The 26,268-nt window shown below is 51.2% G+C and overlaps 59 non-coding genes across 59 annotated transcripts; 30 read left to right on the top strand and 29 right to left on the bottom strand.

Annotated features, from left to right (window-relative positions):
* Positions 1 to 315: 315 nt before the first annotated feature.
* Trnai-uau (transfer RNA isoleucine (anticodon UAU)) lies at positions 316 to 407 on the top strand. The gene is given in 2 exon segments: positions 316 to 353; positions 372 to 407. It is a non-coding gene; the product is annotated as a tRNA-Ile (tRNA).
* Positions 408 to 518: 111 nt separating this feature from the next.
* Trnad-guc (transfer RNA aspartic acid (anticodon GUC)) lies at positions 519 to 590 on the top strand. Its single transcript has one exon. It is a non-coding gene; the product is annotated as a tRNA-Asp (tRNA).
* Positions 591 to 823: 233 nt separating this feature from the next.
* Trnam-cau (transfer RNA methionine (anticodon CAU)) lies at positions 824 to 895 on the bottom strand. The gene has a single exon. It is a non-coding gene; the product is annotated as a tRNA-Met (tRNA).
* A 283-nt stretch (positions 896 to 1,178) lies between these two features.
* Trnar-acg (transfer RNA arginine (anticodon ACG)) lies at positions 1,179 to 1,251 on the bottom strand. Its single transcript has one exon. It is a non-coding gene; the product is annotated as a tRNA-Arg (tRNA).
* A 430-nt stretch (positions 1,252 to 1,681) lies between these two features.
* Positions 1,682 to 1,773, top strand: Trnai-uau (transfer RNA isoleucine (anticodon UAU)). Its single transcript is given in 2 exon segments — positions 1,682 to 1,719; positions 1,738 to 1,773. It is a non-coding gene; the product is annotated as a tRNA-Ile (tRNA).
* A 111-nt stretch (positions 1,774 to 1,884) lies between these two features.
* Positions 1,885 to 1,956, top strand: Trnad-guc (transfer RNA aspartic acid (anticodon GUC)). Its single transcript has one exon. It is a non-coding gene; the product is annotated as a tRNA-Asp (tRNA).
* Positions 1,957 to 2,189: 233 nt separating this feature from the next.
* Positions 2,190 to 2,261, bottom strand: Trnam-cau (transfer RNA methionine (anticodon CAU)). Its single transcript has one exon. It is a non-coding gene; the product is annotated as a tRNA-Met (tRNA).
* Positions 2,262 to 2,544: 283 nt separating this feature from the next.
* Trnar-acg (transfer RNA arginine (anticodon ACG)) lies at positions 2,545 to 2,617 on the bottom strand. The gene has a single exon. It is a non-coding gene; the product is annotated as a tRNA-Arg (tRNA).
* A 430-nt stretch (positions 2,618 to 3,047) lies between these two features.
* Positions 3,048 to 3,139, top strand: Trnai-uau (transfer RNA isoleucine (anticodon UAU)). The gene is given in 2 exon segments: positions 3,048 to 3,085; positions 3,104 to 3,139. It is a non-coding gene; the product is annotated as a tRNA-Ile (tRNA).
* A 111-nt stretch (positions 3,140 to 3,250) lies between these two features.
* Trnad-guc (transfer RNA aspartic acid (anticodon GUC)) lies at positions 3,251 to 3,322 on the top strand. The gene has a single exon. It is a non-coding gene; the product is annotated as a tRNA-Asp (tRNA).
* A 233-nt stretch (positions 3,323 to 3,555) lies between these two features.
* Positions 3,556 to 3,627, bottom strand: Trnam-cau (transfer RNA methionine (anticodon CAU)). Its single transcript has one exon. It is a non-coding gene; the product is annotated as a tRNA-Met (tRNA).
* Positions 3,628 to 3,910: 283 nt separating this feature from the next.
* Trnar-acg (transfer RNA arginine (anticodon ACG)) lies at positions 3,911 to 3,983 on the bottom strand. Its single transcript has one exon. It is a non-coding gene; the product is annotated as a tRNA-Arg (tRNA).
* Positions 3,984 to 4,413: 430 nt separating this feature from the next.
* Positions 4,414 to 4,505, top strand: Trnai-uau (transfer RNA isoleucine (anticodon UAU)). The gene is given in 2 exon segments: positions 4,414 to 4,451; positions 4,470 to 4,505. It is a non-coding gene; the product is annotated as a tRNA-Ile (tRNA).
* A 111-nt stretch (positions 4,506 to 4,616) lies between these two features.
* Trnad-guc (transfer RNA aspartic acid (anticodon GUC)) lies at positions 4,617 to 4,688 on the top strand. Its single transcript has one exon. It is a non-coding gene; the product is annotated as a tRNA-Asp (tRNA).
* A 233-nt stretch (positions 4,689 to 4,921) lies between these two features.
* Positions 4,922 to 4,993, bottom strand: Trnam-cau (transfer RNA methionine (anticodon CAU)). Its single transcript has one exon. It is a non-coding gene; the product is annotated as a tRNA-Met (tRNA).
* A 283-nt stretch (positions 4,994 to 5,276) lies between these two features.
* Positions 5,277 to 5,349, bottom strand: Trnar-acg (transfer RNA arginine (anticodon ACG)). The gene has a single exon. It is a non-coding gene; the product is annotated as a tRNA-Arg (tRNA).
* A 430-nt stretch (positions 5,350 to 5,779) lies between these two features.
* On the top strand, positions 5,780 to 5,871 carry Trnai-uau (transfer RNA isoleucine (anticodon UAU)). Its single transcript is given in 2 exon segments — positions 5,780 to 5,817; positions 5,836 to 5,871. It is a non-coding gene; the product is annotated as a tRNA-Ile (tRNA).
* A 111-nt stretch (positions 5,872 to 5,982) lies between these two features.
* Trnad-guc (transfer RNA aspartic acid (anticodon GUC)) lies at positions 5,983 to 6,054 on the top strand. The gene has a single exon. It is a non-coding gene; the product is annotated as a tRNA-Asp (tRNA).
* A 233-nt stretch (positions 6,055 to 6,287) lies between these two features.
* On the bottom strand, positions 6,288 to 6,359 carry Trnam-cau (transfer RNA methionine (anticodon CAU)). The gene has a single exon. It is a non-coding gene; the product is annotated as a tRNA-Met (tRNA).
* A 919-nt stretch (positions 6,360 to 7,278) lies between these two features.
* Positions 7,279 to 7,351, bottom strand: Trnar-acg (transfer RNA arginine (anticodon ACG)). Its single transcript has one exon. It is a non-coding gene; the product is annotated as a tRNA-Arg (tRNA).
* Positions 7,352 to 7,781: 430 nt separating this feature from the next.
* Trnai-uau (transfer RNA isoleucine (anticodon UAU)) lies at positions 7,782 to 7,873 on the top strand. The gene is given in 2 exon segments: positions 7,782 to 7,819; positions 7,838 to 7,873. It is a non-coding gene; the product is annotated as a tRNA-Ile (tRNA).
* A 111-nt stretch (positions 7,874 to 7,984) lies between these two features.
* Positions 7,985 to 8,056, top strand: Trnad-guc (transfer RNA aspartic acid (anticodon GUC)). The gene has a single exon. It is a non-coding gene; the product is annotated as a tRNA-Asp (tRNA).
* Positions 8,057 to 8,644: 588 nt separating this feature from the next.
* Trnar-acg (transfer RNA arginine (anticodon ACG)) lies at positions 8,645 to 8,717 on the bottom strand. The gene has a single exon. It is a non-coding gene; the product is annotated as a tRNA-Arg (tRNA).
* Positions 8,718 to 9,147: 430 nt separating this feature from the next.
* On the top strand, positions 9,148 to 9,239 carry Trnai-uau (transfer RNA isoleucine (anticodon UAU)). The gene is given in 2 exon segments: positions 9,148 to 9,185; positions 9,204 to 9,239. It is a non-coding gene; the product is annotated as a tRNA-Ile (tRNA).
* Positions 9,240 to 9,350: 111 nt separating this feature from the next.
* Positions 9,351 to 9,422, top strand: Trnad-guc (transfer RNA aspartic acid (anticodon GUC)). The gene has a single exon. It is a non-coding gene; the product is annotated as a tRNA-Asp (tRNA).
* Positions 9,423 to 9,655: 233 nt separating this feature from the next.
* Trnam-cau (transfer RNA methionine (anticodon CAU)) lies at positions 9,656 to 9,727 on the bottom strand. The gene has a single exon. It is a non-coding gene; the product is annotated as a tRNA-Met (tRNA).
* Positions 9,728 to 10,010: 283 nt separating this feature from the next.
* Trnar-acg (transfer RNA arginine (anticodon ACG)) lies at positions 10,011 to 10,083 on the bottom strand. Its single transcript has one exon. It is a non-coding gene; the product is annotated as a tRNA-Arg (tRNA).
* Positions 10,084 to 10,513: 430 nt separating this feature from the next.
* On the top strand, positions 10,514 to 10,605 carry Trnai-uau (transfer RNA isoleucine (anticodon UAU)). The gene is given in 2 exon segments: positions 10,514 to 10,551; positions 10,570 to 10,605. It is a non-coding gene; the product is annotated as a tRNA-Ile (tRNA).
* Positions 10,606 to 10,716: 111 nt separating this feature from the next.
* Positions 10,717 to 10,788, top strand: Trnad-guc (transfer RNA aspartic acid (anticodon GUC)). The gene has a single exon. It is a non-coding gene; the product is annotated as a tRNA-Asp (tRNA).
* Positions 10,789 to 11,021: 233 nt separating this feature from the next.
* Positions 11,022 to 11,093, bottom strand: Trnam-cau (transfer RNA methionine (anticodon CAU)). The gene has a single exon. It is a non-coding gene; the product is annotated as a tRNA-Met (tRNA).
* Positions 11,094 to 11,376: 283 nt separating this feature from the next.
* On the bottom strand, positions 11,377 to 11,449 carry Trnar-acg (transfer RNA arginine (anticodon ACG)). The gene has a single exon. It is a non-coding gene; the product is annotated as a tRNA-Arg (tRNA).
* A 430-nt stretch (positions 11,450 to 11,879) lies between these two features.
* Trnai-uau (transfer RNA isoleucine (anticodon UAU)) lies at positions 11,880 to 11,971 on the top strand. Its single transcript is given in 2 exon segments — positions 11,880 to 11,917; positions 11,936 to 11,971. It is a non-coding gene; the product is annotated as a tRNA-Ile (tRNA).
* Positions 11,972 to 12,387: 416 nt separating this feature from the next.
* Trnam-cau (transfer RNA methionine (anticodon CAU)) lies at positions 12,388 to 12,459 on the bottom strand. Its single transcript has one exon. It is a non-coding gene; the product is annotated as a tRNA-Met (tRNA).
* A 283-nt stretch (positions 12,460 to 12,742) lies between these two features.
* Trnar-acg (transfer RNA arginine (anticodon ACG)) lies at positions 12,743 to 12,815 on the bottom strand. Its single transcript has one exon. It is a non-coding gene; the product is annotated as a tRNA-Arg (tRNA).
* Positions 12,816 to 13,245: 430 nt separating this feature from the next.
* Trnai-uau (transfer RNA isoleucine (anticodon UAU)) lies at positions 13,246 to 13,337 on the top strand. The gene is given in 2 exon segments: positions 13,246 to 13,283; positions 13,302 to 13,337. It is a non-coding gene; the product is annotated as a tRNA-Ile (tRNA).
* Positions 13,338 to 13,448: 111 nt separating this feature from the next.
* Positions 13,449 to 13,520, top strand: Trnad-guc (transfer RNA aspartic acid (anticodon GUC)). The gene has a single exon. It is a non-coding gene; the product is annotated as a tRNA-Asp (tRNA).
* Positions 13,521 to 13,753: 233 nt separating this feature from the next.
* Trnam-cau (transfer RNA methionine (anticodon CAU)) lies at positions 13,754 to 13,825 on the bottom strand. Its single transcript has one exon. It is a non-coding gene; the product is annotated as a tRNA-Met (tRNA).
* Positions 13,826 to 14,108: 283 nt separating this feature from the next.
* Positions 14,109 to 14,181, bottom strand: Trnar-acg (transfer RNA arginine (anticodon ACG)). The gene has a single exon. It is a non-coding gene; the product is annotated as a tRNA-Arg (tRNA).
* Positions 14,182 to 14,611: 430 nt separating this feature from the next.
* On the top strand, positions 14,612 to 14,703 carry Trnai-uau (transfer RNA isoleucine (anticodon UAU)). The gene is given in 2 exon segments: positions 14,612 to 14,649; positions 14,668 to 14,703. It is a non-coding gene; the product is annotated as a tRNA-Ile (tRNA).
* Positions 14,704 to 14,814: 111 nt separating this feature from the next.
* Positions 14,815 to 14,886, top strand: Trnad-guc (transfer RNA aspartic acid (anticodon GUC)). The gene has a single exon. It is a non-coding gene; the product is annotated as a tRNA-Asp (tRNA).
* A 233-nt stretch (positions 14,887 to 15,119) lies between these two features.
* On the bottom strand, positions 15,120 to 15,191 carry Trnam-cau (transfer RNA methionine (anticodon CAU)). Its single transcript has one exon. It is a non-coding gene; the product is annotated as a tRNA-Met (tRNA).
* A 283-nt stretch (positions 15,192 to 15,474) lies between these two features.
* Trnar-acg (transfer RNA arginine (anticodon ACG)) lies at positions 15,475 to 15,547 on the bottom strand. Its single transcript has one exon. It is a non-coding gene; the product is annotated as a tRNA-Arg (tRNA).
* A 430-nt stretch (positions 15,548 to 15,977) lies between these two features.
* Trnai-uau (transfer RNA isoleucine (anticodon UAU)) lies at positions 15,978 to 16,069 on the top strand. The gene is given in 2 exon segments: positions 15,978 to 16,015; positions 16,034 to 16,069. It is a non-coding gene; the product is annotated as a tRNA-Ile (tRNA).
* A 111-nt stretch (positions 16,070 to 16,180) lies between these two features.
* Positions 16,181 to 16,252, top strand: Trnad-guc (transfer RNA aspartic acid (anticodon GUC)). The gene has a single exon. It is a non-coding gene; the product is annotated as a tRNA-Asp (tRNA).
* A 233-nt stretch (positions 16,253 to 16,485) lies between these two features.
* On the bottom strand, positions 16,486 to 16,557 carry Trnam-cau (transfer RNA methionine (anticodon CAU)). The gene has a single exon. It is a non-coding gene; the product is annotated as a tRNA-Met (tRNA).
* Positions 16,558 to 16,840: 283 nt separating this feature from the next.
* On the bottom strand, positions 16,841 to 16,913 carry Trnar-acg (transfer RNA arginine (anticodon ACG)). Its single transcript has one exon. It is a non-coding gene; the product is annotated as a tRNA-Arg (tRNA).
* A 430-nt stretch (positions 16,914 to 17,343) lies between these two features.
* On the top strand, positions 17,344 to 17,435 carry Trnai-uau (transfer RNA isoleucine (anticodon UAU)). The gene is given in 2 exon segments: positions 17,344 to 17,381; positions 17,400 to 17,435. It is a non-coding gene; the product is annotated as a tRNA-Ile (tRNA).
* Positions 17,436 to 17,546: 111 nt separating this feature from the next.
* On the top strand, positions 17,547 to 17,618 carry Trnad-guc (transfer RNA aspartic acid (anticodon GUC)). Its single transcript has one exon. It is a non-coding gene; the product is annotated as a tRNA-Asp (tRNA).
* A 233-nt stretch (positions 17,619 to 17,851) lies between these two features.
* On the bottom strand, positions 17,852 to 17,923 carry Trnam-cau (transfer RNA methionine (anticodon CAU)). The gene has a single exon. It is a non-coding gene; the product is annotated as a tRNA-Met (tRNA).
* Positions 17,924 to 18,206: 283 nt separating this feature from the next.
* On the bottom strand, positions 18,207 to 18,279 carry Trnar-acg (transfer RNA arginine (anticodon ACG)). The gene has a single exon. It is a non-coding gene; the product is annotated as a tRNA-Arg (tRNA).
* A 430-nt stretch (positions 18,280 to 18,709) lies between these two features.
* Trnai-uau (transfer RNA isoleucine (anticodon UAU)) lies at positions 18,710 to 18,801 on the top strand. The gene is given in 2 exon segments: positions 18,710 to 18,747; positions 18,766 to 18,801. It is a non-coding gene; the product is annotated as a tRNA-Ile (tRNA).
* Positions 18,802 to 18,912: 111 nt separating this feature from the next.
* On the top strand, positions 18,913 to 18,984 carry Trnad-guc (transfer RNA aspartic acid (anticodon GUC)). The gene has a single exon. It is a non-coding gene; the product is annotated as a tRNA-Asp (tRNA).
* Positions 18,985 to 19,217: 233 nt separating this feature from the next.
* Positions 19,218 to 19,289, bottom strand: Trnam-cau (transfer RNA methionine (anticodon CAU)). Its single transcript has one exon. It is a non-coding gene; the product is annotated as a tRNA-Met (tRNA).
* A 283-nt stretch (positions 19,290 to 19,572) lies between these two features.
* Trnar-acg (transfer RNA arginine (anticodon ACG)) lies at positions 19,573 to 19,645 on the bottom strand. The gene has a single exon. It is a non-coding gene; the product is annotated as a tRNA-Arg (tRNA).
* A 430-nt stretch (positions 19,646 to 20,075) lies between these two features.
* On the top strand, positions 20,076 to 20,167 carry Trnai-uau (transfer RNA isoleucine (anticodon UAU)). Its single transcript is given in 2 exon segments — positions 20,076 to 20,113; positions 20,132 to 20,167. It is a non-coding gene; the product is annotated as a tRNA-Ile (tRNA).
* Positions 20,168 to 20,278: 111 nt separating this feature from the next.
* On the top strand, positions 20,279 to 20,350 carry Trnad-guc (transfer RNA aspartic acid (anticodon GUC)). Its single transcript has one exon. It is a non-coding gene; the product is annotated as a tRNA-Asp (tRNA).
* Positions 20,351 to 20,583: 233 nt separating this feature from the next.
* On the bottom strand, positions 20,584 to 20,655 carry Trnam-cau (transfer RNA methionine (anticodon CAU)). Its single transcript has one exon. It is a non-coding gene; the product is annotated as a tRNA-Met (tRNA).
* Positions 20,656 to 20,938: 283 nt separating this feature from the next.
* Positions 20,939 to 21,011, bottom strand: Trnar-acg (transfer RNA arginine (anticodon ACG)). Its single transcript has one exon. It is a non-coding gene; the product is annotated as a tRNA-Arg (tRNA).
* A 430-nt stretch (positions 21,012 to 21,441) lies between these two features.
* On the top strand, positions 21,442 to 21,533 carry Trnai-uau (transfer RNA isoleucine (anticodon UAU)). The gene is given in 2 exon segments: positions 21,442 to 21,479; positions 21,498 to 21,533. It is a non-coding gene; the product is annotated as a tRNA-Ile (tRNA).
* The last annotated feature ends 4,735 nt before the right edge of the window (positions 21,534 to 26,268 follow it).

The raw sequence follows: 26,268 nt of genomic DNA, 5'->3' as shown, positions 1-26,268 counted from the left end.
GCACTCTGCAGGGAGCTGCTAAGGAAGGCATCTCTCCTCCAGCTCCTCGGCCACGGTGCGCCTGCACAGCCTAGAGCTTGCCATACATCTGGACAGGTAGCAGAATGCAAGGCGCCCGTTTTTCTGCATTTTTTCGGTGATGACAAGCGGTTGATATGCCTGTAAGTGTAGCATATGAAACAAGAATCGTATGAAGCATTCGTAGACAGGTGCTGAAGTGGCAGTATGGCCGTAGGTGATGATCGTATGATGGGTCTGTAGCCACAACAGCTTGGCAGCAAAGTGAATACCGCTAACTGAAACCATTCCGCTGTAGCCCCAGTGGCGCAATTGGTTAGCGCACGGTACTTATAAGGCAGTAGCCGTGAGCAATGCCGGGGTTGTGAGTTCGAGCCTCACCTGGGGCATACTTTTATTTCGTAGCAGCTGACTCTGGAAGCATCGGGACGCTAGATTTGAGATGTATCACGTACTTGAGAACCAGAAATGTTCGTGCATTATAAAGACCGCCTGCGTGTTCCTCGGTAGTATAGTGGTTAGTAACCCCGCCTGTCACGCGGGAGACCGGGGTTCGATTCCCCGCCGGGGAGGTGCGATTTTTATATCGCGAAAGTTGCACGTATGGCCCGAAAAAGCATTACCCTTGTGATCAAGGAATGTAATTGCTAAAAAATCGTAAGAAGGTCTGCGTCTTAGGAAGTATTTCTCGTATTCTTCACACGTCGTCATCGTTTCACAACTCACAGGGTTTACTGACGACGCTGAATCAGCGCACCCCAAGCTTAATGATCGAGCTCGAAGCACCAACGAAAAAGAATAATTTTAGCAGAGCGTGGTTTCGATCCACGGACCTCTGGGTTATGGGCCCAGCACGCTTCCACTGCGCCACTCCGCTGCGTGCAGTGGTCTGTCCTTTTCGGTGCGTGGCATTGGACACTTGGAAAGCGTTGTGTGCATCGGTTTCACGCGCCTACCGTTTAATTAACTGCGTATCATCTCTCAGCTTGACTTGTCTCGACTTTGCTCGACTGACGCTACGCTGACGCTTGCACGAAGCGATATTTACCACGATCGTCTCGAGATGCAGCTGCGAGATGCTCAGGATTAACATTGCACTCCACGAAGGTGGAGACATTCGAATGCATTGCCTAGCTACGAACCTGCAACTAACAAAATGCCGACGCTGCCAGGATTCGAACCTGGAATCTTCTGATCCGTAGTCAGACGCGTTATCCGTTGCGCCACAGGGCCACTGTTGGCGGTGTATGCCACGGGGCGGGTGCACATCGCAAAGCAACGTGTTCTCCGTGGCTCGGCAATTGCGTGTCGTCCACTGACAACGGCGGCGCGGCCACTATGGTCTTCCGCACTCTGCAGGGAGCTGCTAAGGAAGGCATCTCTCCTCCAGCTCCTCGGCCACGGTGCGCCTGCACAGCCTAGAGCTTGCCATACATCTGGACAGGTAGCAGAATGCAAGGCGCCCGTTTTTCTGCATTTTTTCGGTGATGACAAGCGGTTGATATGCCTGTAAGTGTAGCATATGAAACAAGAATCGTATGAAGCATTCGTAGACAGGTGCTGAAGTGGCAGTATGGCCGTAGGTGATGATCGTATGATGGGTCTGTAGCCACAACAGCTTGGCAGCAAAGTGAATACCGCTAACTGAAACCATTCCGCTGTAGCCCCAGTGGCGCAATTGGTTAGCGCACGGTACTTATAAGGCAGTAGCCGTGAGCAATGCAGGGGTTGTGAGTTCGAGCCTCACCTGGGGCATACTTTTATTTCGTAGCAGCTGACTCTGGAAGCATCGGGACGCTAGATTTGAGATGTATCACGTACTTGAGAACCAGAAATGTTCGTGCATTATAAAGACCGCCTGCGTGTTCCTCGGTAGTATAGTGGTTAGTAACCCCGCCTGTCACGCGGGAGACCGGGGTTCGATTCCCCGCCGGGGAGGTGCGATTTTTATATCGCGAAAGTTGCACGTATGGCCCGAAAAAGCATTACCCTTGTGATCAAGGAATGTAATTGCTAAAAAATCGTAAGAAGGTCTGCGTCTTAGGAAGTATTTCTCGTATTCTTCACACGTCGTCATCGTTTCACAACTCACAGGGTTTACTGACGACGCTGAATCAGCGCACCCCAAGCTTAATGATCGAGCTCGAAGCACCAACGAAAAAGAATAATTTTAGCAGAGCGTGGTTTCGATCCACGGACCTCTGGGTTATGGGCCCAGCACGCTTCCACTGCGCCACTCTGCTGCGTGCAGTGGTCCGTCCTTTTCGGTGTGTGGCATTGGACACTTGGAAAGCGTTGTGTGCATCGGTTTCACGCGCCTACCGTTTAATTAACTGCGTATCATCTCTCAGCTTGACTTGTCTCGACTTTGCTCGACTGACGCTACGCTGACGCTTGCACGAAGCGATATTTACCACGATCGTCTCGAGATGCAGCTGCGAGATGCTCAGGATTAACATTGCACTCCACGAAGGTGGAGACATTCGAATGCATTGCCTAGCTACGAACCTGCAACTAACAAAATGCCGACGCTGCCAGGATTCGAACCTGGAATCTTCTGATCCGTAGTCAGACGCGTTAACCGTTGCGCCACAGGGCCACTGTTGGCGGTGTATGCCACGGGGCGGGTGCACATCGCAAAGCAACGTGTTCTCCGTGGCTCGGCAATTGCGTGTCGTCCACTGACAACGTTGGCGCGGCCACTATGGTCTTCCGCACTCTGCAGGGAGCTGCTAAGGAAGGCATCTCTCCTCCAGCTCCTCGGCCACGGTGCGCCTGCACAGCCTAGAGCTTGCCATACATCTGGACAGGTAGCAGAATGCAAGGTGCCCGTTTTTCTGCATTTTTTCGGTGATGACAAGCGGTTGATATGCCTGTAAGTGTAGCATATGAAACAAGAATCGTATGAAGCATTCGTAGACAGGTGCTGAAGTGGCAGTATGGCCGTAGGTGATGATCGTATGATGGGTCTGTAGCCACAACAGCTTGGCAGCAAAGTGAATACCGCTAACTGAAACCATTCCGCTGTAGCCCCAGTGGCGCAATTGGTTAGCGCACGGTACTTATAAGGCAGTAGCCGTGAGCAATGCCGGGGTTGTGAGTTCGAGCCTCACCTGGGGCATACTTTTATTTCGTAGCAGCTGACTCTGGAAGCATCGGGACGCTAGATTTGAGATGTATCACGTACTTGAGAACCAGAAATGTTCGTGCATTATAAAGACCGCCTGCGTGTTCCTCGGTAGTATAGTGGTTAGTAACCCCGCCTGTCACGCGGGAGACCGGGGTTCGATTCCCCGCCGGGGAGGTGCGATTTTTATATCGCGAAAGTTGCACGTATGGCCCGAAAAAGCATTACCCTTGTGATCAAGGAATGTAATTGCTAAAAAATCGTAAGAAGGTCTGCGTCTTAGGAAGTATTTCTCGTATTCTTCACACGTCGTCATCGTTTCACAACTCACAGGGTTTACTGACGACGCTGAATCAGCGCACCCCAAGCTTAATGATCGAGCTCGAAGCACCAACGAAAAAGAATAATTTTAGCAGAGCGTGGTTTCGATCCACGGACCTCTGGGTTATGGGCCCAGCACGCTTCCACTGCGCCACTCTGCTGCGTGCAGTGGTCTGTCCTTTTCGGTGCGTGGCATTGGACACTTGGAAAGCGTTGTGTGCATCGGTTTCACGCGCCTACCGTTTAATTAACTGCGTATCATCTCTCAGCTTGACTTGTCTCGACTTTGCTCGACTGACGCTACGCTGACGCTTGCACGAAGCGATATTTACCACGATCGTCTCGAGATGCAGCTGCGAGATGCTCAGGATTAACATTGCACTCCACGAAGGTGGAGACATTCGAATGCATTGCCTAGCTACGAACCTGCAACTAACAAAATGCCGACGCTGCCAGGATTCGAACCTGGAATCTTCTGATCCGTAGTCAGACGCGTTATCCGTTGCGCCACAGGGCCACTGTTGGCGGTGTACGCCACGGGGCGGGTGCACATCGCAAAGCAACGTGTTCTCCGTGGCTCGGCAATTGCGTGTCGTCCACTGACAACGGCGGCGCGGCCACTATGGTCTTCCGCACTCTGCAGGGAGCTGCTAAGGAAGGCATCTCTCCTCCAGCTCCTCGGCCACGGTGCGCCTGCACAGCCTAGAGCTTGCCATACATCTGGACAGGTAGCAGAATGCAAGGCGCCCGTTTTTCTGCATTTTTTCGGTGATGACAAGCGGTTGATATGCCTGTAAGTGTAGCATATGAAACAAGAATCGTATGAAGCATTCGTAGACAGGTGCTGAAGTGGCAGTATGGCCGTAGGTGATGATCGTATGATGGGTCTGTAGCCACAACAGCTTGGCAGCAAAGTGAATACCGCTAACTGAAACCATTCCGCTGTAGCCCCAGTGGCGCAATTGGTTAGCGCACGGTACTTATAAGGCAGTAGCCGTGAGCAATGCCGGGGTTGTGAGTTCGAGCATCACCTGGGGCGTACTTTTATTTCGTAGCAGCTGACTCTGGAAGCATCGGGACGCTAGATTTGAGATGTATCACGTACTTGAGAACCAGAAATGTTCGTGCATTATAAAGACCGCCTGCGTGTTCCTCGGTAGTATAGTGGTTAGTAACCCCGCCTGTCACGCGGGAGACCGGGGTTCGATTCCCCGCCGGGGAGGTGCGATTTTTATATCGCGAAAGTTGCACGTATGGCCCGAAAAAGCATTACCCTTGTGATCAAGGAATGTAATTGCTAAAAAATCGTAAGAAGGTCTGCGTCTTAGGAAGTATTTCTCGTATTCTTCACACGTCGTCATCGTTTCACAACTCACAGGGTTTACTGACGACGCTGAATCAGCGCACCCCAAGCTTAATGATCGAGCTCGAAGCACCAACGAAAAAGAATAATTTTAGCAGAGCGTGGTTTCGATCCACGGACCTCTGGGTTATGGGCCCAGCACGCTTCCACTGCGCCACTCTGCTGCGTGCAGTGGTCTGTCCTTTTCGGTGCGTGGCATTGGACACTTGGAAAGCGTTGTGTGCATCGGTTTCACGCGCCTACCGTTTAATTAACTGCGTATCATCTCTCAGCTTGACTTGTTTCGACTTTGCTCGACTGACGCTACGCTGACGCTTGCACGAAGCGATATTTACCACGATCGTCTCGAGATGCAGCTGCGAGATGCTCAGGATTAACATTGCACTCCACGAAGGTGGAGACATTCGAATGCATTGCCTAGCTACGAACCTGCAACTAACAAAATGCCGACGCTGCCAGGATTCGAACCTGGAATCTTCTGATCCGTAGTCAGACGCGTTATCCGTTGCGCCACAGGGCCACTGTTGGCGGTGTATGCCACGGGGCGGGTGCACATCGCAAAGCAACGTGTTCTCCGTGGCTCGGCAATTGCGTGTCGTCCACTGACAACGGCGGCGCGGCCACTATGGTCTTCCGCACTCTGCAGGGAGCTGCTAAGGAAGGCATCTCTCCTCCAGCTCCTCGGCCACGGTGCGCCTGCACAGCCTAGAGCTTGCCATACATCTGGACAGGTAGCAGAATGCAAGGCGCCCGTTTTTCTGCATTTTTTCGGTGATGACAAGCGGTTGATATGCCTGTAAGTGTAGCATATGAAACAAGAATCGTATGAAGCATTCGTAGACAGGTGCTGAAGTGGCAGTATGGCCGTAGGTGATGATCGTATGATGGGTCTGTAGCCACAACAGCTTGGCAGCAAAGTGAATACCGCTAACTGAAACCATTCCGCTGTAGCCCCAGTGGCGCAATTGGTTAGCGCACGGTACTTATAAGGCAGTAGCCGTGAGCAATGCCGGGGTTGTGAGTTCGAGCCTCACCTGGGGCATACTTTTATTTCGTAGCAGCTGACTCTGGAAGCATCGGGACGCTAGATTTGAGATGTATCACGTACTTGAGAACCAGAAATGTTCGTGCATTATAAAGACCGCCTGCGTGTTCCTCGGTAGTATAGTGGTTAGTATCCCCGCCTGTCACGCGGGAGACCGGGGTTCGATTCCCCGCCGGGGAGGTGCGGTTTTTATATCGCGAAAGTTGCACGTATGGCCCGATAAAGCATTACCCTTGTGATCAAGGAATGTAATTGCTAAAAAATCGTAAGAAGGTCTGCGTCTTAGGAAGTATTTCTCGTATTCTTCACACGTCGTCATCGTTTCACAACTCACAGGGTTTACTGACGACGCTGAATCAGCGCACCCCAAGCTTAATGATCGAGCTCGAAGCACCAACGAAAAAGAATAATTTTAGCAGCGCGTGGTTTCGATCCACGGACCTCTGGGTTATGGGCCCAGCACGCTTCCACTGCGCCACTCTGCTGCGTGCAGTGGTCTGTCCTTTTCGGTGCGTGGCATTGGACACTTGGAAAGCGTTGTGTGCATCGGTTTCACGCGCCTACCGTTTAATTAACTGCGTATCATCTCTCAGCTTGACTTGTCTCGGCTTTGCTCGACTGACGCTACGACGTCATCGTTTCACAACTCACAGGGTTTACTGACGACGCTGAATCAGCGCACCCCAAGCTTAATGATCGAGCTCGAAGCACCAACGAAAAAGAATAATTTTAGCAGAGCGTGGTTTCGATTTACAGACCTCTGGGTTATGGGCCCAGCACGCTTCCACTGCGCCACCCTGCTGCGTGCAGCAGTCTGTCCTTTTCGGTGCGTGGCATTGGACACTTGGAAAGCGTTGTGTGCATCGGTTTCACGCGCCTACCGTTTAATTAACTGCGTATCATCTCTCAGCTTGACTTGTCTCGGCTTTGCTCGACTGACGCTACGACGTCATCGTTTCACAACTCACAGGGTTTACTGACGACGCTGAATCAGCGCACCCCAAGCTTAATGATCGAGCTCGAAGCACCAACGAAAAAGAATAATTTTAGCAGAGCGTGGTTTCGATCCACAAACCTCTGTGTTATGGGCCCAGCACGCTTCCACTGCGCCACCCTGCTGCGTGCAGCAGTCTGTCCTTTTCGGTGCGTGGCATTGGACACTTGGAAAGCGTTGTGTGCATCGGTTTCACGCGCCTACCGTTTTTAATTAACTGCGTATCATCTCTCAGCTTGACTTGTCTCGGCTTTGCTCGACTGACGCTACGCTGACGCTTGCACGAAGCGATATTTACCACGATCGTCTCGAGATGCAGCTGCGAGATTCTCAGGATTAACATTGCACTCCACGAAGGTGGAGACATTCGAATGCATTGCCTAGCTACGAACCTGCAACTAACAAAATGCCGACGCTGCCAGGATTCGAACCTGGAATCTTCTGATCCGTAGTCAGACGCGTTATCCGTTGCGCCACAGGGCCACTGTTCGCGGTGTATGCCACGGGGCGGGTGCACATCGCAAAGCAACGTGTTCTCCGTGGCTCGGCAATTGCGTGTCTTCCACTGACAACGGCGGCGCGGCCACTATGGTCTTCCGCACTCTGCAGGGAGCTGCTAAGGAAGGCATCTCTCCTCCAGCTCCTCGGCCACGGTGCGCCTGCACAGCCTAGAGCTTGCCATACATCTGGACAGGTAGCAGAATGCAAGGCGCCCGTTTTTCTGCATTTTTTCGGTGATGACAAGCGGTTGATATGCCTGTAAGTGTAGCATATGAAACAAGAATCGTATGAAGCATTCGTAGACAGGTGCTGAAGTGGCAGTATGGCCGTAGGTGATGATCGTATGATGGGTCTGTAGCCACAACAGCTTGGCAGCAAAGTGAATACCGCTAACTGAAACCATTCCGCTGTAGCCCCAGTGGCGCAATTGGTTAGCGCACGGTACTTATAAGGCAGTAGCCGTGAGCAATGCCGGGGTTGTGAGTTCGAGCCTCACCTGGGGCATACTTTTATTTCGTAGCAGCTGACTCTGGAAGCATCGGGACGCTAGATTTGAGATGTATCATGTACTTGAGAACCAGAAATGTTCGTGCATTATAAAGACCGCCTGCGTGTTCCTCGGTAGTATAGTGGTTAGTATCCCCGCCTGTCACGCGGGAGACCGGGGTTCGATTCCCCGCCGGGGAGGTGCGATTTTTATATCGCGAAAGTTGCACGTATGGCCCGAAAAAGCATTACCCTTGTGATCAAGGAATGTAATTGCTAAAAAATCGTAAGAAGGTCTGCGTCTTAGGAAGTATTTCTCGTATTCTTCACACGTCGTCATCGTTTTACAACTCACAGGGTTTACTGACGACGCTGAATTAGCGCACCCCAAGCTTAATGATCGAGCTCGAAGCACCAACGAAAAAGAATAATTTTAGCAGAGCATGATTTCGATCAACGGACCTCTGGGTTATGGGCCCAGCACGCTTCCACTGCGCCACTCTGCTGCGTGCAGTGGTCTGTCCTTTTCGGTGTGTGGCATTGGACACTTGGAAAGCGTTGTGTGCATCGGTTTCACGCGCCTACCGTTTAATTAACTGCGTATCATCTCTCAGCTTGACTTGTCTCGACTTTGCTCGACTGACGCTACGCTGACGCTTGCACGAAGCGATATTTACCACGATCGTCTCGAGATGCAGCTGCGAGATGCTCAGGATTAACATTGCACTCCACGAAGGTGGAGACATTCGAATGCATTGCCTAGCTACGAACCTGCAACTAACAAAATGCCGACGCTGCCAGGATTCGAACCTGGAATCTTCTGATCCGTAGTCAGACGCGTTATCCGTTGCGCCACAGGGCCACTGTTGGCGGTGTACGCCACGGGGCGGGTGCACATCGCAAAGCAACGTGTTCTCCGTGGCTCGGCAATTGCGTGTCGTCCACTGACAACGGCGGCGCGGCCACTATGGTCTTCCGCACTCTGCAGGGAGCTGCTAAGGAAGGCATCTCTCCTCCAGCTCCTCGGCCACGGTGCGCCTGCACAGCCTAGAGCTTGCCATACATCTGGACAGGTAGCAGAATGCAAGGCGCCCGTTTTTCTGCATTTTTTCGGTGATGACAAGCGGTTGATATGCCTGTAAGTGTAGCATATGAAACAAGAATCGTATGAAGCATTCGTAGACAGGTGCTGAAGTGGCAGTATGGCCGTAGGTGATGATCGTATGATGGGTCTGTAGCCACAACAGCTTGGCAGCAAAGTGAATACCGCTAACTGAAACCATTCCGCTGTAGCCCCAGTGGCGCAATTGGTTAGCGCACGGTACTTATAAGGCAGTAGCCGTGAGCAATGCCGGGGTTGTGAGTTCGAGCCTCACCTGGGGCATACTTTTATTTCGTAGCAGCTGACTCTGGAAGCATCGGGACGCTAGATTTGAGATGTATCACGTACTTGAGAACCAGAAATGTTCGTGCATTATAAAGACCGCCTGTGTGTTCCTCGGTAGTATAGTGGTTAGTATCCCCGCCTGTCACGCGAGAGACCGGGGTTCGATTCCCCGCCGGGGAGGTGCGATTTTTATATCGCGAAAGTTGCACGTATGGCCCGAAAAAGCATTACCCTTGTGATCAAGGAATGTAATTGCTAAAAAATCGTAAGAAGGTCTGCGTCTTAGGAAGTATTTCTCGTATTCTTCACACGTCGTCATCGTTTCACAACTCACAGGGTTTACTGACGACGCTGAATCAGCGCACCCCAAGCTTAATGATCGAGCTCGAAGCACCAACGAAAAAGAATAATTTTAGCAGAGCGTGGTTTCGATCCACGGACCTCTGGGTTATGGGCCCAGCACGCTTCCACTGCGCCACTCTGCTGCGTGCAGTGGTCCGTCCTTTTCGGTGTGCGGCATTGGACACTTGGAAAGCGTTGTGTGCATCGGTTTCACGCGCCTACCGTTTAATTAACTGCGTATCATCTCTCAGCTTGACTTGTCTCGACTTTGCTCGACTGACGCTACGCTGACGCTTGCACGAAGCGATATTTACCACGATCGTCTCGAGATGCAGCTGCGAGATGCTCAGGATTAACATTGCACTCCACGAAGGTGGAGACATTCGAATGCATTGCCTAGCTACGAACCTGCAACTAACAAAATGCCGACGCTGCCAGGATTTGAACCTGGAATCTTCTGATCCGTAGTCAGACGCGTTATCCGTTGCGCCACAGGGCCACTGTTGGCGGTGTATGCCACGGGGCGGGTGCACATCGCAAAGCAACGTGTTCTCCGTGGCTCGGCAATTGCGTGTCGTCCACTGACAACGGCGGCGCGGCCACTATGGTCTTCCGCACTCTGCAGGGAGCTGCTAAGGAAGGCATCTCTCCTCCAGCTCCTCGGCCACGGTGCGCCTGCACAGCCTAGAGCTTGCCATACATCTGGACAGGTAGCAGAATGCAAGGCGCCCGTTTTTCTGCATTTTTTCGGTGATGACAAGCGGTTGATATGCCTGTAAGTGTAGCATATGAAACAAGAATCGTATGAAGCATTCGTAGACAGGTGCTGAAGTGGCAGTATGGCCGTAGGTGATGATCGTATGATGGGTCTGTAGCCACAACAGCTTGGCAGCAAAGTGAATACCGCTAACTGAAACCATTCCGCTGTAGCCCCAGTGGCGCAATTGGTTAGCGCACGGTACTTATAAGGCAGTAGCCGTGAGCAATGCCGGGGTTGTGAGTTCGAGCCTCACCTGGGGCATACTTTTATTTCGTAGGAGCTGACTCTGGAAGCATCGGGACGCTAGATTTGAGATGTATCACGTACTTGAGAAGCAGAAATGTGCGTGCATTGTATAGACCGCCTGCGTGTTCCTCGGTAGTATAGTGGTTAGTATCCCCGCCTGTCACGCGGGAGACCGGGGTTCGATTCCCCGCCGGGGAGGTGCGATTTCTATATCGCGAAAGTTGCACGTATGGCCCGAAAAAGCATTACCCTTGTGATCAAGGAATGTAATTGCTAAAAAATCGTAAGAAGGTCTGCGTCTTAGGAAGTATTTCTCGTATTCTTCACACGTCGTCATCGTTTCACAACTCACAGGGTTTACTGACGACGCTGAATCAGCGCACCCCAAGCTTAATGATCGAGCTCGAAGCACCAACGAAAAAGAATAATTTTAGCAGAGCGTGGTTTCGATCCACGGACCTCTGGGTTATGGGCCCAGCACGCTTCCACTGCGCCACTCTGCTGCGTGCAGTGGTCTGTCCTTTTCGGTGCGTGGCATTGGACACTTGGAAAGCGTTGTGTGCATCGGTTTCACGCGCCTACCGTTTAATTAACTGCGTATCATCTCTCAGCTTGACTTGTCTCGACTTTGCTCGACTGACGCTACGCTGACGCTTGCACGAAGCGATATTTACCACGATCGTCTCGAGATGCAGCTGCGAGATGCTCAGGATTAACATTGCACTCCACGAAGGTGGAGACATTCGAATGCATTGCCTAGCTACGAACCTGCAACTAACAAAATGCCGACGCTGCCAGGATTCGAACCTGGAATCTTCTGATCCGTAGTCAGACGCGTTATCCGTTGCGCCACAGGGCCACTGTTGGCGGTGTATGCCACGGGGCGGGTGCACATCGCAAAGCAACGTGTTCTCCGTGGCTCGGCAATTGCGTGTCGTCCACTGACAACGTTGGCGCGGCCACTCTGGTCTTCCGCACTCTGCAGGGAGCTGCTAAGGAAGGCATCTCTCCTCCAGCTCCTCGGCCACGTTGCGCCTGCACAGCCTAGAGCTTGCCATACATCTGGACAGGTAGCAGAATGCAAGGCGCCCGTTTTTCTGCATTTTTTCGGTGATGACAAGCGGTTGATATGCCTGTAAGTGTAGCATATGAAACAAGAATCGTATGAAGCATTCGTAGACAGGTGCTGAAGTGGCAGTATGGCCGTAGGTGATGATCGTATGATGGGTCTGTAGCCACAACAGCTTGGCAGCAAAGTGAATACCGCTAACTGAAACCATTCCGCTGTAGCCCCAGTGGCGCAATTGGTTAGCGCACGGTACTTATAAGGCAGTAGCCGTGAGCAATGCCGGGGTTGTGAGTTCGAGCCTCACCTGGGGCATACTTTTATTTCGTAGCAGCTGACTCTGGAAGCATCGGGACGCTAGATTTGAGATGTATCACGTACTTGAGAACCAGAAATGTTCGTGCATTATAAAGACCGCCTGCGTGTTCCTCGGTAGTATAGTGGTTAGTAACCCCGCCTGTCACTCGGGAGACCGGGGTTCGATTCCCCGCCGGGGAGGTGCGATTTTTATATCGCGAAAGTTGCACGTATGGCCCGAAAAAGCATTACCCTTGTGATCAAGGAATGTAATTGCTAAAAAATCGTAAGAAGGTCTGCGTCTTAGGAAGTATTTCTCGTATTCTTCACACGTCGTCATCGTTTCACAACTCACAGGGTTTACTGACGACGCTGAATCAGCGCACCCCAAGCTTAATGATCGAGCTCGAAGCACCAACGAAAAAGAATAATTTTAGCAGAGCGTGGTTTCGATCCACGGACCTCTGGGTTATGGGCCCAGCACGCTTCCACTGCGCCACTCTGCTGCGTGCAGTGGTCCGTCCTTTTCGGTGTGTGGCATTGGACACTTGGAAAGCGTTGTGTGCATCGGTTTCACGCGCCTACCGTTTAATTAACTGCGTATCATCTCTCAGCTTGACTTGTCTCGACTTTGCTCGACTGACGCTACGCTGACGCTTGCACGAAGCGATATTTACCACGATCGTCTCGAGATGCAGCTGCGAGATGCTCAGGATTAACATTGCACTCCACGAAGGTGGAGACATTCGAATGCATTGCCTAGCTACGAACCTGCAACTAACAAAATGCCGACGCTGCCAGGATTCGAACCTGGAATCTTCTGATCCGTAGTCAGACGCGTTATCCGTTGCGCCACAGGGCCACTGTTGGCGGTGTATGCCACGGGGCGGGTGCACATCGCAAAGCAACGTGTTCTCCGTGGCTCGGCAATTGCGTGTCGTCCACTGACAACGGCGGCGCGGCCACTATGGTCTTCCGCACTCTGCAGGGAGCTGCTAAGGAAGGCATCTCTCCTCCAGCTCCTCGGCCACGGTGCGCCTGCACAGCCTAGAGCTTGCCATACATCTGGACAGGTAGCAGAATGCAAGGCGCCCGTTTTTCTGCATTTTTTCGGTGATGACAAGCGGTTGATATGCCTGTAAGTGTAGCATATGAAACAAGAATCGTATGAAGCATTCGTAGACAGGTGCTGAAGTGGCAGTAAGGCCGTAGGTGATGATCGTATGATGGGTCTGTAGCCACAACAGCTTGGCAGCAAAGTGAATACCGCTAACTGAAACCATTCCGCTGTAGCCCCAGTGGCGCAATTGGTTAGCGCACGGTACTTATAAGGCAGTAGCCGTGAGCAATGCCGGGGTTGTGAGTTCGAGCCTCACCTGGGGCATACTTTTATTTCGTAGCAGCTGACTCTGGAAGCATCGGGACGCTAGATTTGAGATGTATCACGTACTTGAGAACCAGAAATGTTCGTGCATTATAAAGACCGCCTGCGTGTTCCTCGGTAGTATAGTGGTTAGTATCCCCGCCTGTCACGCGGGAGACCGGGGTTCGATTCCCCGCCGGGGAGGTGCGATTTTTATATCGCGAAAGTTGCACGTATGGCCCGAAAAAGCATTACCCTTGTGATCAAGGAATGTAATTGCTAAAAAATCGTAAGAAGGTCTGCGTCTTAGGAAGTATTTCTCGTATTCTTCACACGTCGTCATCGTTTCACAACTCACAGGGTTTACTGACGACGCTGAATCAGCGCACCCCAAGCTTAATGATCGAGCTCGAAGCACCAACGAAAAAGAATAATTTTAGCAGAGCGTGGTTTCGATCCACGGACCTCTGGGTTATGGGCCCAGCACGCTTCCACTGCGCCACTCTGCTGCGTGCAGTGGTCTGTCCTTTTCGGTGCGTGGCATTGGACACTTGGAAAGCGTTGTGTGCATCGGTTTCACGCGCCTACCGTTTAATTAACTGCGTATCATCTCTCAGCTTGACTTGTCTCGACTTTGCTCGACTGACGCTACGCTGACGCTTGCACGAAGCGATATTTACCACGATCGTCTCGAGATGCAGCTGCGAGATGCTCAGGATTAACATTGCACTCCACGAAGGTGGAGACATTCGAATGCATTGCCTAGCTACGAACCTGCAACTAACAAAATGCCGACCCTGCCAGGATTCGAACCTGGAATCTTCTGATCCGTAGTCAGACGCGTTATCCGTTGCGCCACAGGGCCACTGTTGGCAGTGTATGCCACGGGGCGGGTGCACATCGCAAAGCAACGTGTTCTCCGTGGCTCGGCAATTGCGTGTCGTCCACTGACAACGTTGGCGCGGCCACTCTGGTCTTCCGCACTCTGCAGGGAGCTGCTAAGGAAGGCATCTCTCCTCCAGCTCCTCGGCCACGGTGCGCCTGCACAGCCTAGAGCTTGCCATACATCTGGACAAGTAGCAGAATGCAAGGCGCCCGTTTTTCTGCATTTTTTCGGTGATGACAAGCGGTTGATATGCCTGTAAGTGTAGCATATGAAACAAGAATCGTATGAAGCATTCGTAGACAGGTGCTGAAGTGGCAGTATGGCCGTAGGTGATGATCGTATGATGGGTCTGTAGCCACAACAGCTTGGCAGCAAAGTGAATACCGCTAACTGAAACCATTCCGCTGTAGCCCCAGTGGCGCAATTGGTTAGCGCACGGTACTTATAAGGCAGTAGCCGTGAGCAATGCCGGGGTTGTGAGTTCGAGCCTCACCTGGAGCATACTTTTATTTCGTAGCAGCTGACTCTGGAAGCATCGGGACGCTAGATTTGAGATGTATCACGTACTTGAGAACCAGAAATGTTCGTGCATTATAAAGACCGCCTGCGTGTTCCTCGGTAGTATAGTGGTTAGTAACCCCGCCTGTCACGCGGGAGACCGGGGTTCGATTCCCCGCCGGGGAGGTGCTATTTTTATATCGCGAAAGTTGCACGTATGGCCCGTAAAAGCATTACCCTTGTGATCAAGGAATGTAATTGCTAAAAAATCGTAAGAAGGTCTGCGTCTTAGGAAGTATTTCTCGTATTCTTCACACGTCGTCATCGTTTCACAACTCACAGGGTTTACTGACGACGCTGAATCAGCGCACCCCAAGCTTAATGATCGAGCTCGAAGCACCAACGAAAAAGAATAATTTTAGCAGAGCGTGGTTTCGATCCACGGACCTCTGGGTTATGGGCCCAGCACGCTTCCACTGCGCCACTCTGCTGCGTGCAGTGGTCTGTCCTTTTCGGTGCGTGGCATTGGACACTTGGAAAGCGTTGTGTGCATCGGTTTCACGCGCCTACCGTTTAATTAACTGCGTATCATCTCTCAGCTTGACTTGTCTCGACTTTGCTCGACTGACGCTACGCTGACGCTTGCACGAAGCGATATTTACCACGATCGTCTCGAGATGCAGCTGCGAGATGCTCAGGATTAACATTGCACTCCACGAAGGTGGAGACATTCGAATGCATTGCCTAGCTACGAACCTGCAACTAACAAAATGCCGACGCTGCCAGGATTCGAACCTGGAATCTTCTGATCCGTAGTCAGACGCGTTATCCGTTGCGCCACAGGGCCACTGTTGGCGGTGTATGCCACGGGGCGGGTGCACATCGCAAAGCAACGTGTTCTCCGTGGCTCGGCAATTGCGTGTCGTCCACTGACAACGGCGGCGCGGCCACTATGGTCTTCCGCACTCTGCAGGGAGCTGCTAAGGAAGGCATCTCTCCTCCAGCTCCTCGGCCACGGTGCGCCTGCACAGCCTAGAGCTTGCCATACATCTGGACAGGTAGCAGAATGCAAGGCGCCCGTTTTTCTGCATTTTTTCGGTGATGACAAGCGGTTGATATGCCTGTAAGTGTAGCATATGAAACAAGAATCGTATGAAGCATTCGTAGACAGGTGCTGAAGTGGCAGTATGGCCGTAGGTGATGATCGTATGATGGGTCTGTAGCCACAACAGCTTGGCAGCAAAGTGAATACCGCTAACTGAAACCATTCCGCTGTAGCCCCAGTGGCGCAATTGGTTAGCGCACGGTACTTATAAGGCAGTAGCCGTGAGCAATGCCGGGGTTGTGAGTTCGAGCCTCACCTGGGGCATACTTTTATTTCGTAGCAGCTGACTCTGGAAGCATCGGGACGCTAGATTTGAGATGTATCACGTACTTGAGAACCAGAAATGTTCGTGCATTATAAAGACCGCCTGCGTGTTCCTCGGTAGTATAGTGGTTAGTATCCCCGCCTGTCACGCGGGAGACCGGGGTTCGATTCCCCGCCGGGGAGGTGCGATTTTTATATCGCGAAAGTTGCACGTATGGCCCGAAAAAGCATTACCCTTGTGATCAAGGAATGTAATTGCTAAAAAATCGTAAGAAGGTCTGCGTCTTAGGAAGTATTTCTCGTATTCTTCACACGTCGTCATCGTTTCACAACTCACAGGGTTTACTGACGACGCTGAATCAGCGCACCCCAAGCTTAATGATCGAGCTCGAAGCACCAACGAAAAAGAATAATTTTAGCAGAGCGTGGTTTCGATCCACGGACCTCTGGGTTATGGGCCCAGCACGCTTCCACTGCGCCACTCTGCTGCGTGCAGTGGTCTGTCCTTTTCGGTGCGTGGCATTGGACACTTGGAAAGCGTTGTGTGCATCGGTTTCACGCGCCTACCGTTTAATTAACTGCGTATCATCTCTCAGCTTGACTTGTCTCGACTTTGCTCGACTGACGCTACGCTGACGCTTGCACGAAGCGATATTTACCACGATCGTCTCGAGATGCAGCTGCGAGATGCTCAGGATTAACATTGCACTCCACGAAGGTGGAGACATTCGAATGCATTGCCTAGCTACGAACCTGCAACTAACAAAATGCCGACCCTGCCAGGATTCGAACCTGGAATCTTCTGATCCGTAGTCAGACGCGTTATCTGTTGCGCCACAGGGCCACTGTTGGCGGTGTATGCCACGGGGCGGGTGCACATCGCAAAGCAACGTGTTCTCCGTGGCTCGGCAATTGCGTGTCGTCCACTGACAACGTTGGCGCGGCCACTCTGGTCTTCCGCACTCTGCAGGGAGCTGCTAAGGAAGGCATCTCTCCTCCAGCTCCTCGGCCACGGTGCGCCTGCACAGCCTAGAGCTTGCCATACATCTGGACAGGTAGCAGAATGCAAGGCGCCCGTTTTTCTGCATTTTTTCGGTGATGACAAGCGGTTGATATGCCTGTAAGTGTAGCATATGAAACAAGAATCGTATGAAGCATTCGTAGACAGGTGCTGAAGTGGCAGAATGGCCGTAGGTGATGATCGTATGATGGGTCTGTAGCCACAACAGCTTGGCAGCAAAGTGAATACCGCTAACTGAAACCATTCCGCTGTAGCCCCAGTGGCGCAATTAGTTAGCGCACGGTACTTATAAGGCAGTAGCCGTGAGCAATGCCGGGGTTGTGAGTTCGAGCCTCACCTGGGGCATACTTTTATTTCGTAGCAGCTGACTCTGGAAGCATCGGGACGCTAGATTTGAGATGTATCACGTACTTGAGAACCAGAAATGTTCGTGCATTATAAAGACCGCCTGCGTGTTCCTCGGTAGTATAGTGGTTAGTATCCCCGCCTGTCACGCGGGAGACCGGGGTTCGATTCCCCGCCGGGGAGGTGCGATTTTTATATCGCGAAAGTTGCACGTATGGCCCGAAAAAGCATTACCCTTGTGATCAAGGAATGTAATTGCTAAAAAATCGTAAGAAGGTCTGCGTCTTAGGAAGTATTTCTCGTATTCTTCACACGTCGTCATCGTTTCACAACTCACAGGGTTTACTGACGACGCTGAATCAGCGCACCCCAAGCTTAATGATCGAGCTCGAAGCACCAACGAAAAAGAATAATTTTAGCAGAGCGTGGTTTCGATCCACGGACCTCTGGGTTATGGGCCCAGCACGCTTCCACTGCGCCACTCTGCTGCGTGCAGTGGTCTGTCCTTTTCGGTGCGTGGCATTGGACACTTGGAAAGCGTTGTGTGCATCGGTTTCACGCGCCTACCGTTTAATTAACTGCGTATCATCTCTCAGCTTGACTTGTCTCGACTTTGCTCGACTGACGCTACGCTGACGCTTGCACGAAGCGATATTTACCACGATCGTCTCGAGATGCAGCTGCGAGATGCTCAGGATTAACATTGCACTCCACGAAGGTGGAGACATTCGAATGCATTGCCTAGCTACGAACCTGCAACTAACAAAATGCCGACGCTGCCAGGATTCGAACCTGGAATCTTCTGATCCGTAGTCAGACGCGTTATCCGTTGCGCCACAGGGCCACTGTTGGCGGTGTATGCCACGGGGCGGGTGCACATCGCAAAGCAACGTGTTCTCCGTGGCTCGGCAATTGCGTGTCGTCCACTGACAACGGCGGCGCGGCCACTATGGTCTTCCGCACTCTGCAGGGAGCTGCTAAGGAAGGCATCTCTCCTCCAGCTCCTCGGCCACGGTGCGCCTGCACAGCCTAGAGCTTGCCATACATCTGGACAGGTAGCAGAATGCAAGGCGCCCGTTTTTCTGCATTTTTTCGGTGATGACAAGCGGTTGATATGCCTGTAAGTGTAGCATATGAAACAAGAATCGTATGAAGCATTCGTAGACAGGTGCTGAAGTGGCAGTATGGCCGTAGGTGATGATCGTATGATGGGTCTGTAGCCACAACAGCTTGGCAGCAAAGTGAATACCGCTAACTGAAACCATTCCGCTGTAGCCCCAGTGGCGCAATTAGTTAGCGCACGGTACTTATAAGGCAGTAGCCGTGAGCAATGCCGGGGTTGTGAGTTCGAGCCTCACCTGGGGCATACTTTTATTTCGTAGCAGCTGACTCTGGAAGCATCGGGACGCTAGATTTGAGATGTATCACGTACTTGAGAACCAGAAATGTGCGTGCATTATATAGACCGCCTGCGTGTTCCTCGGTAGTATAGTGGTTAGTATCCCCGCCTGTCACGCGGGAGACCGGGGTTCGATTCCCCGCCGGGGAGGTGCGATTTTTATATCGCGAAAGTTGCACGTATGGCCCGAAAAAGCATTACCCTTGTGATCAAGGAATGTAATTGCTAAAAAATCGTAAGAAGGTCTGCGTCTTAGGAAGTATTTCTCGTATTCTTCACACGTCGTCATCGTTTCACAACTCACAGGGTTTACTGACGACGCTGAATCAGCGCACCCCAAGCTTAATGATCGAGCTCGAAGCACCAACGAAAAAGAATAATTTTAGCAGAGCGTGGTTTCGATCCACGGACCTCTGGGTTATGGGCCCAGCACGCTTCCACTGCGCCACTCTGCTGCGTGCAGTGGTCCGTCCTTTTCGGTGTGTGGCATTGGACACTTGGAAAGCGTTGTGTGCATCGGTTTCACGCGCCTACCGTTTAATTAACTGCGTATCATCTCTCAGCTTGACTTGTCTCGACTTTGCTCGACTGACGCTACGCTGACGCTTGCACGAAGCGATATTTACCACGATCGTCTCGAGATGCAGCTGCGAGATGCTCAGGATTAACATTGCACTCCACGAAGGTGGAGACATTCGAATGCATTGCCTAGCTACGAACCTGCAACTAACAAAATGCCGACGCTGCCAGGATTCGAACCTGGAATCTTCTGATCCGTAGTCAGACGCGTTATCCGTTGCGCCACAGGGCCACTGTTGGCGGTGTATGCCACGGGGCGGGTGCACATCGCAAAGCAACGTGTTCTCCGTGGCTCGGCAATTGCGTGTCGTCCACTGACAACGGCGGCGCGGCCACTATGGTCTTCCGCACTCTGCAGGGAGCTGCTAAGGAAGGCATCTCTCCTCCAGCTCCTCGGCCACGGTGCGCCTGCACAGCCTAGAGCTTGCCATACATCTGGACAGGTAGCAGAATGCAAGGCGCCCGTTTTTCTGCATTTTTTCGGTGATGACAAGCGGTTGATATGCCTGTAAGTGTAGCATATGAAACAAGAATCGTATGAAGCATTCGTAGACAGGTGCTGAAGTGGCAGTATGGCCGTAGGTGATGATCGTATGATGGGTCTGTAGCCACAACAGCTTGGCAGCAAAGTGAATACCGCTAACTGAAACCATTCCGCTGTATCCCCAGTGGCGCAATTGGTTAGCGCACGGTACTTATAAGGCAGTAGCCGTGAGCAATGCCGGGGTTGTGAGTTCGAGCCTCACCTGGGGCATACTTTTATTTCGTAGGAGCTGACTCTGGAAGCATCGGGACGCTAGATTTGAGATGTATCACGTACTTGAGAACCAGAAATGTTCGTGCATTATAAAGACCGCCTGCGTGTTCCTCGGTAGTATAGTGGTTAGTATCCCCGCCTGTCACGCGGGAGACCGGGGTTCGATTCCCCGCCGGGGAGGTGCGATTTTTATATCGCGAAAGTTGCACGTATGGCCCGAAAAAGCATTACCCTTGTGATCAAGGAATGTAATTGCTAAAAAATCGTAAGAAGGTCTGCGTCTTAGGAAGTATTTCTCGTATTCTTCACACGTCGTCATCGTTTCACAACTCACAGGGTTTACTGACGACGCTGAATCAGCGCACCCCAAGCTTAATGATCGAGCTCGAAGCACCAACGAAAAAGAATAATTTTAGCAGAGCGTGGTTTCGATCCACGGACCTCTGGGTTATGGGCCCAGCACGCTTCCACTGCGCCACTCTGCTGCGTGCAGTGGTCCGTCCTTTTCGGTGTGTGGCATTGGACACTTGGAAAGCGTTGTGTGCATCGGTTTCACGCGCCTACCGTTTAATTAACTGCGTATCATCTCTCAGCTTGACTTGTCTCGACTTTGCTCGACTGACGCTACGCTGACGCTTGCACGAAGCGATATTTACCACGATCGTCTCGAGATGCAGCTGCGAGATGCTCAGGATTAACATTGCACTCCACGAAGGTGGAGACATTCGAATGCATTGCCTAGCTACGAACCTGCAACTAACAAAATGCCGACGCTGCCAGGATTCGAACCTGGAATCTTCTGATCCGTAGTCAGACGCGTTATCCGTTGCGCCACAGGGCCACTGTTGGCGGTGTATGCCACGGGGCGGGTGCACATCGCAAAGCAACGTGTTCTCCGTGGCTCGGCAATTGCGTGTCGTCCACTGACAACGGCGGCGCGGCCACTATGGTCTTCCGCACTCTGCAGGGAGCTGCTAAGGAAGGCATCTCTCCTCCAGCTCCTCGGCCACGGTGCGCCTGCACAGCCTAGAGCTTGCCATACATCTGGACAGGTAGCAGAATGCAAGGCGCCCGTTTTTCTGCATTTTTTCGGTGATGACAAGCGGTTGATATGCCTGTAAGTGTAGCATATGAAACAAGAATCGTATGAAGCATTCGTAGACAGGTGCTGAAGTGGCAGTATGGCCGTAGGTGATGATCGTATGATGGGTCTGTAGCCACAACAGCTTGGCAGCAAAGTGAATACCGCTAACTGAAACCATTCCGCTGTAGCCCCAGTGGCGCAATTGGTTAGCGCACGGTACTTATAAGGCAGTAGCCGTGAGCAATGCCGGGGTTGTGAGTTCGAGCCTCACCTGGGGCATACTTTTATTTCGTAGCAGCTGACTCTGGAAGCATCGGGACGCTAGATTTGAGATGTATCACGTACTTGAGAACCAGAAATGTTCGTGCATTATAAAGACCGCCTGCGTGTTCCTCCAGTCTGCCTGCGGCAGCGGTGGTGAGCGGACCTCCAGGGCCAGCGCGCTGCGGCAGGAAGTGTTTACGTCAGGCGGTGAGTCGCGTGCTTACAGCGTCTGCTTATTAGTATTCGTTCCGTTCTGTAGGATCTGATATGGAATTATGAATCCGACTAACAGGAAAGATACCTTGAAGTTTACCTTTGATAGGAACTTTTCGAAACCAAATTCGTTTGAAGTTGAAGCATGGTTAGAGGAAACAGCTAAGATTACTTTTGATGACATTGTGGGGATAAATTTCTCTATCGTGACTAGTGTTGTTTATGTGAAATTAACGTCCTCTGAACTGTGTGATAGAATTGTAGAGTCCAGTGGAGGTGTACTGAAGTTTAAACATAGCGATGGTACCGTCAGTGACGTCAGCATTACGCATGCTGGACTGGGCATCCGGACGGCACGTATTTTCGAACTCCCGTTTGAAATAACAGCCGCGCAAATAAATTCTGCATTGACACCTTACGGGAGGGTCATTAACAATTTTGCGGAGCGTTGGTCCAAAGCCCACAAATTTCCGGTGCTTAACGGCGTCAGGCAGGTTAAGATCGATATACAGAAGCACATACCTTCATATATTTACGTAGGTGGACATCGCGGAATTGTCATATATGATGGGCAGCCAAAAACGTGTGCCGGCTGTGGTGCGCCCGGCCACGTGCGCTCTGAATGTATACAAAGACGGGTGACGCAGATACCTGTCGGTGAAGCCGCTAGCCCCCCTGTGACGACGGCACTGCCACTGACATACGCTGTCGCGGCTTCTGGTCTTCCACCCGCGACCCCGCCTGTAGATGCCCCTCGTTTGAACGATGTTTTGGCCGATAACGTCAAAGAACCGAGTGCTGACGCGGCACCGCCGCTACCACACTCAGAGATGGAGGTAACGACGGATGACTCCCCAGTGGTTGATGCCACTGGTACTGAGGATGAAGCAGACGCTGTGTTCCCGGCGGATCAACCCCAGAGTCAACAGTCCACTTCGGATGTTGATGATACTGCGAACCCTAACAGGAAGCCTTCCAAAAAGAAGCGGAGACTTGCACATCAAGGAGCCAATCAGCTCGCCCCACAGCTCCGCGACAAAGCGAAACGAATAAGCAGCCAAATGTGTCAGAACACTTCTGAACCCTCTGAAGTTGGTCTCCCTGCGTCTGGTCGAATGGACATTGATCCTGTAGTGTCTCCCCCTGTGAATCCACGACGGGTGGAAGATAGTGATACCTCGAGTAGAGTCGTTTTGCCGGATACCCACGCTCAAGGAAACGCAGGATCGCTTTTGTCAGAGGCCACTCTCACTGGGAATTGGGCACGGGAAATGGAAGTATTGGATGCGAGCAATGATGCGGCTGTCATGCGGACCATTGAGACGGAATCTTCGGCACCCCCCACAGAGCAGCATACACCAACCGTACCGGGAACTACAGGAACTCCGACTGACGCGCTTGGCCTCAATTTCGTTAGCCATCCTTCTAAGACTGTTTAATTAATAGTATGTGCCTTCTCCCATGAACGAGCCCCAAGCCTATAAAATTGCCACGTTAAACATCAATAAGATACAGTCGTACTGGCGGCTCCGTAATTTACAAGATTTTGTATACGCAGCGGATATCGATATTCTGTTACTTCAAGAAGTCGCTGCGATTGAACTTGACCGAATAACTGGTTATACTACTCTCTCCAATTCCGGGAGCGGTGCGAATTTAGGGACGGCGATTCTGTTAAAAGAAGGGATTGTAGCGACCGACGTAGAAAAACTGCCTGATCATAGAGGGATCGCTGTCACTTTCCATCGGACACGCATAATCAATGTTTACGCCCCGTCCGGCAGTAGCAATAGGCGTGCTAGGGCTGAGTTCTTCACAAGCGCCATAGTCCCACTTTTTAGGGGAACCTACGATCGTATAATTTTTGCGGGTGACTTCAATTGTGTCTTAAGTCCAAAAGACCAGACGCCTAATTTTAACAAATCTGGAGAACTAGAACGTATCGTCCAAGAAATGAACCTCATTGACACATGGGAGCATACGCACGGAGCGGCACCTGGGTTCACTCATGTCACGAACCACTCTGCAAGCCGGCTAGACAGAATCTATGTATCGGCGTGTATGAAGACTCAAGTCCTCCAATCCGAAGTTTGGCCCACAATTTTTTCCGATCATGCCGCATATATTTGTACTGTTAACATGGTCAAGCAAGGCACATTTCGCGGCAGAGGTTTCTGGAAACTTAACAATGCTCTCCTTAACGATGTTGACTGTCACCGTGTCTTTAACGAAACATGGGAGGCATGTGAACGACGGGTTGCACAGTATGCCTCCGTTACTGAATGGTGGATAACACATGCCAAACCAACTTTATCAAAAATGTTTAAACGCTACGCTCGGGACAAATCCTGGTGGCAACGGCAAACGTCTGAGTTTTATTTTACTTGTCTCAGGGAGCTTTACCAGTCCGATGTGACTGTACCTGAAAATTTTATGCAGATTAAAAAAATTAAGGCAAAATTATTAAAACTTCAGCGGCAGCAGGCAGAAGGCTTTCAAATAAGGTCCAGGCCCCAGAATGTGATAGACGACGAAATGACATCCATGTTTCACGTCATTCGTGAAAATAAGAGGGGGCGGCGGAGATTAATAACTCGTCTTCAGTTGAGTGAAGGCGTTGCGCTCACGCGGCAACAAGACATACGGAACGCACTTCACAATCACTTGGCAGGTCTTCTGACAACGACACATACCGACGATGGAACTCACGATGAATTACTCAATAACTTGCAAAGGACTTTGGGTGCTGCTGAAGTCGAAACTCTCATGCGAGAAATTGATGAAGACGAATTGGATTCTGCGCTATCACGAAGTCCGAAAAATAAATCGCCGGGACCCGACGGTCTCACTGCCGAATTTTATCTTACTTTCTGCGACAAATTAAAGCCCAAGTTGTTGAGTATGTTTAATGAAATTTTACGGCCAGATTTTAATGTTCCTCAGGCTCTCGTGGAAGGCATCGTGGTTTTAATCCCTAAACGCCCAATGTGCAGTTCTGTTGACGATTTTCGGCCGCTTACTTTACTGAACAGTGACTACAAAATTTTAGCACGTATTATTTCTAATAGATTGAAAATGTTGATGAATACTGTCATTGGTCAGTACCAGACCAGTGTAGGTGTCGGTAGGACGATCTTCCAAAATTTGTCTCAATACAGGGACGTTATAGCCATTGCAGATGCGTGTAAGATACGGTGTGCGCTAGTTTCCCTTGACTTTTCAAAGGCATTCGACAGAGTAAACCATCAGTTTCTCATCCGGACGATGCATGCCATGGGATTTCCACTACGTTTTATCAATCTTATACATGAGCTCCTTCGTAAAGGAGTAACTCGACTCATGGTGAATGGCCAGCTGAGCGCATCAATTAATATTACTAATTCAGTGCGACAGGGATGCCCTATGTCGATGGCCTTGTTTGCCATTGCCATTGAGCCTTTGCTTGTCACCTTGACACAGCGTCTACAAGGATTAACCATCCACGGCATTAAGATTGTTTGTACTGCATATGCGGATGACGTCGGATTTTTGGTCATGGACGAAGGTGAAGTCGAGGAAGCCCTTCAGATCGTCAAAAACTACGAACTTGTTGCGGGTGCGAAGTTGAATGCCAGGAAATCTGGCATTATGAACATAGGACGCGGCATCTCGCTGCACCATCACGGTCAGTTGCAACTAATTTCTAAAATGAAATGCCTTGGTATTGAGTACAGGAGCAACATACAGCACACAATTGCGGTGAACTATAGGAATCTCCTGGCAAGTATGCGTGCTTGCATGCAGACCCACTACCTAAGAAGCCTTGATGAACTGCAGAAAGTCACCTTCGCTAATGTCTACCTCACCTCAAAGATTAACTACGTTGCACAAGTACTTCCCATGCCACAGGAGACAGCGAAGCGTATGATGTCCGCTCTAGGCCATTTTGTCACACGTGGACACATTTTTAAAGTCAAGTACGATACGCTCACTCTCTCCACGACCGATGGAGGCTTAAATTTAACAGATGTTCGTTCCAAGTCACGAGCTTTGTACGTATGCACCACCTACAAACGGTGGAGGTCGTTACCGAACAGTCTAACGGCTCACTTGTTAACCGAAATATCGCCGGCCTGCCTGCAGCCTCCTGTCTCTGTTCAACATATTCCGCCTGCGCTGACTCACTTTAAGAGCTTTTTCATTGAGTTCAGTTACGTACGGTCAACTCTCCCAGAAAATGAGCTTTCCGTGGTGAAGTTAGTTTATAATAAACTACTGGCAACCAAGAACAGGAACAACATCGAACACAAATACCCCAATCATCGCTGGCCAGTGATATGGAAAAACATACATAGCCGTGATTTACCAACGTCAGTGAAAGCCTCTTGGTACAGGGTCGTGAACCGTAAAATAAGTACCAATTCACGACTTCATGCTCTACATTTGGCTGACTCACCTTTGTGCCTAACGTGCAACTTGCCTGATACTGATGAACATCGTTTTCTGTGCACCACTGTCCAAGCAGTTTGGCCATGCATTCGCCGAAAACTGGCTACGA

This window comes from Schistocerca gregaria, chromosome 8 (genome assembly GCF_023897955.1).
Source record: "Schistocerca gregaria isolate iqSchGreg1 chromosome 8, iqSchGreg1.2, whole genome shotgun sequence".
NCBI lineage: Eukaryota > Metazoa > Arthropoda > Insecta > Orthoptera > Acrididae > Schistocerca > Schistocerca gregaria.
This window is presented reverse-complemented; position numbering and strand designations above follow the sequence as displayed.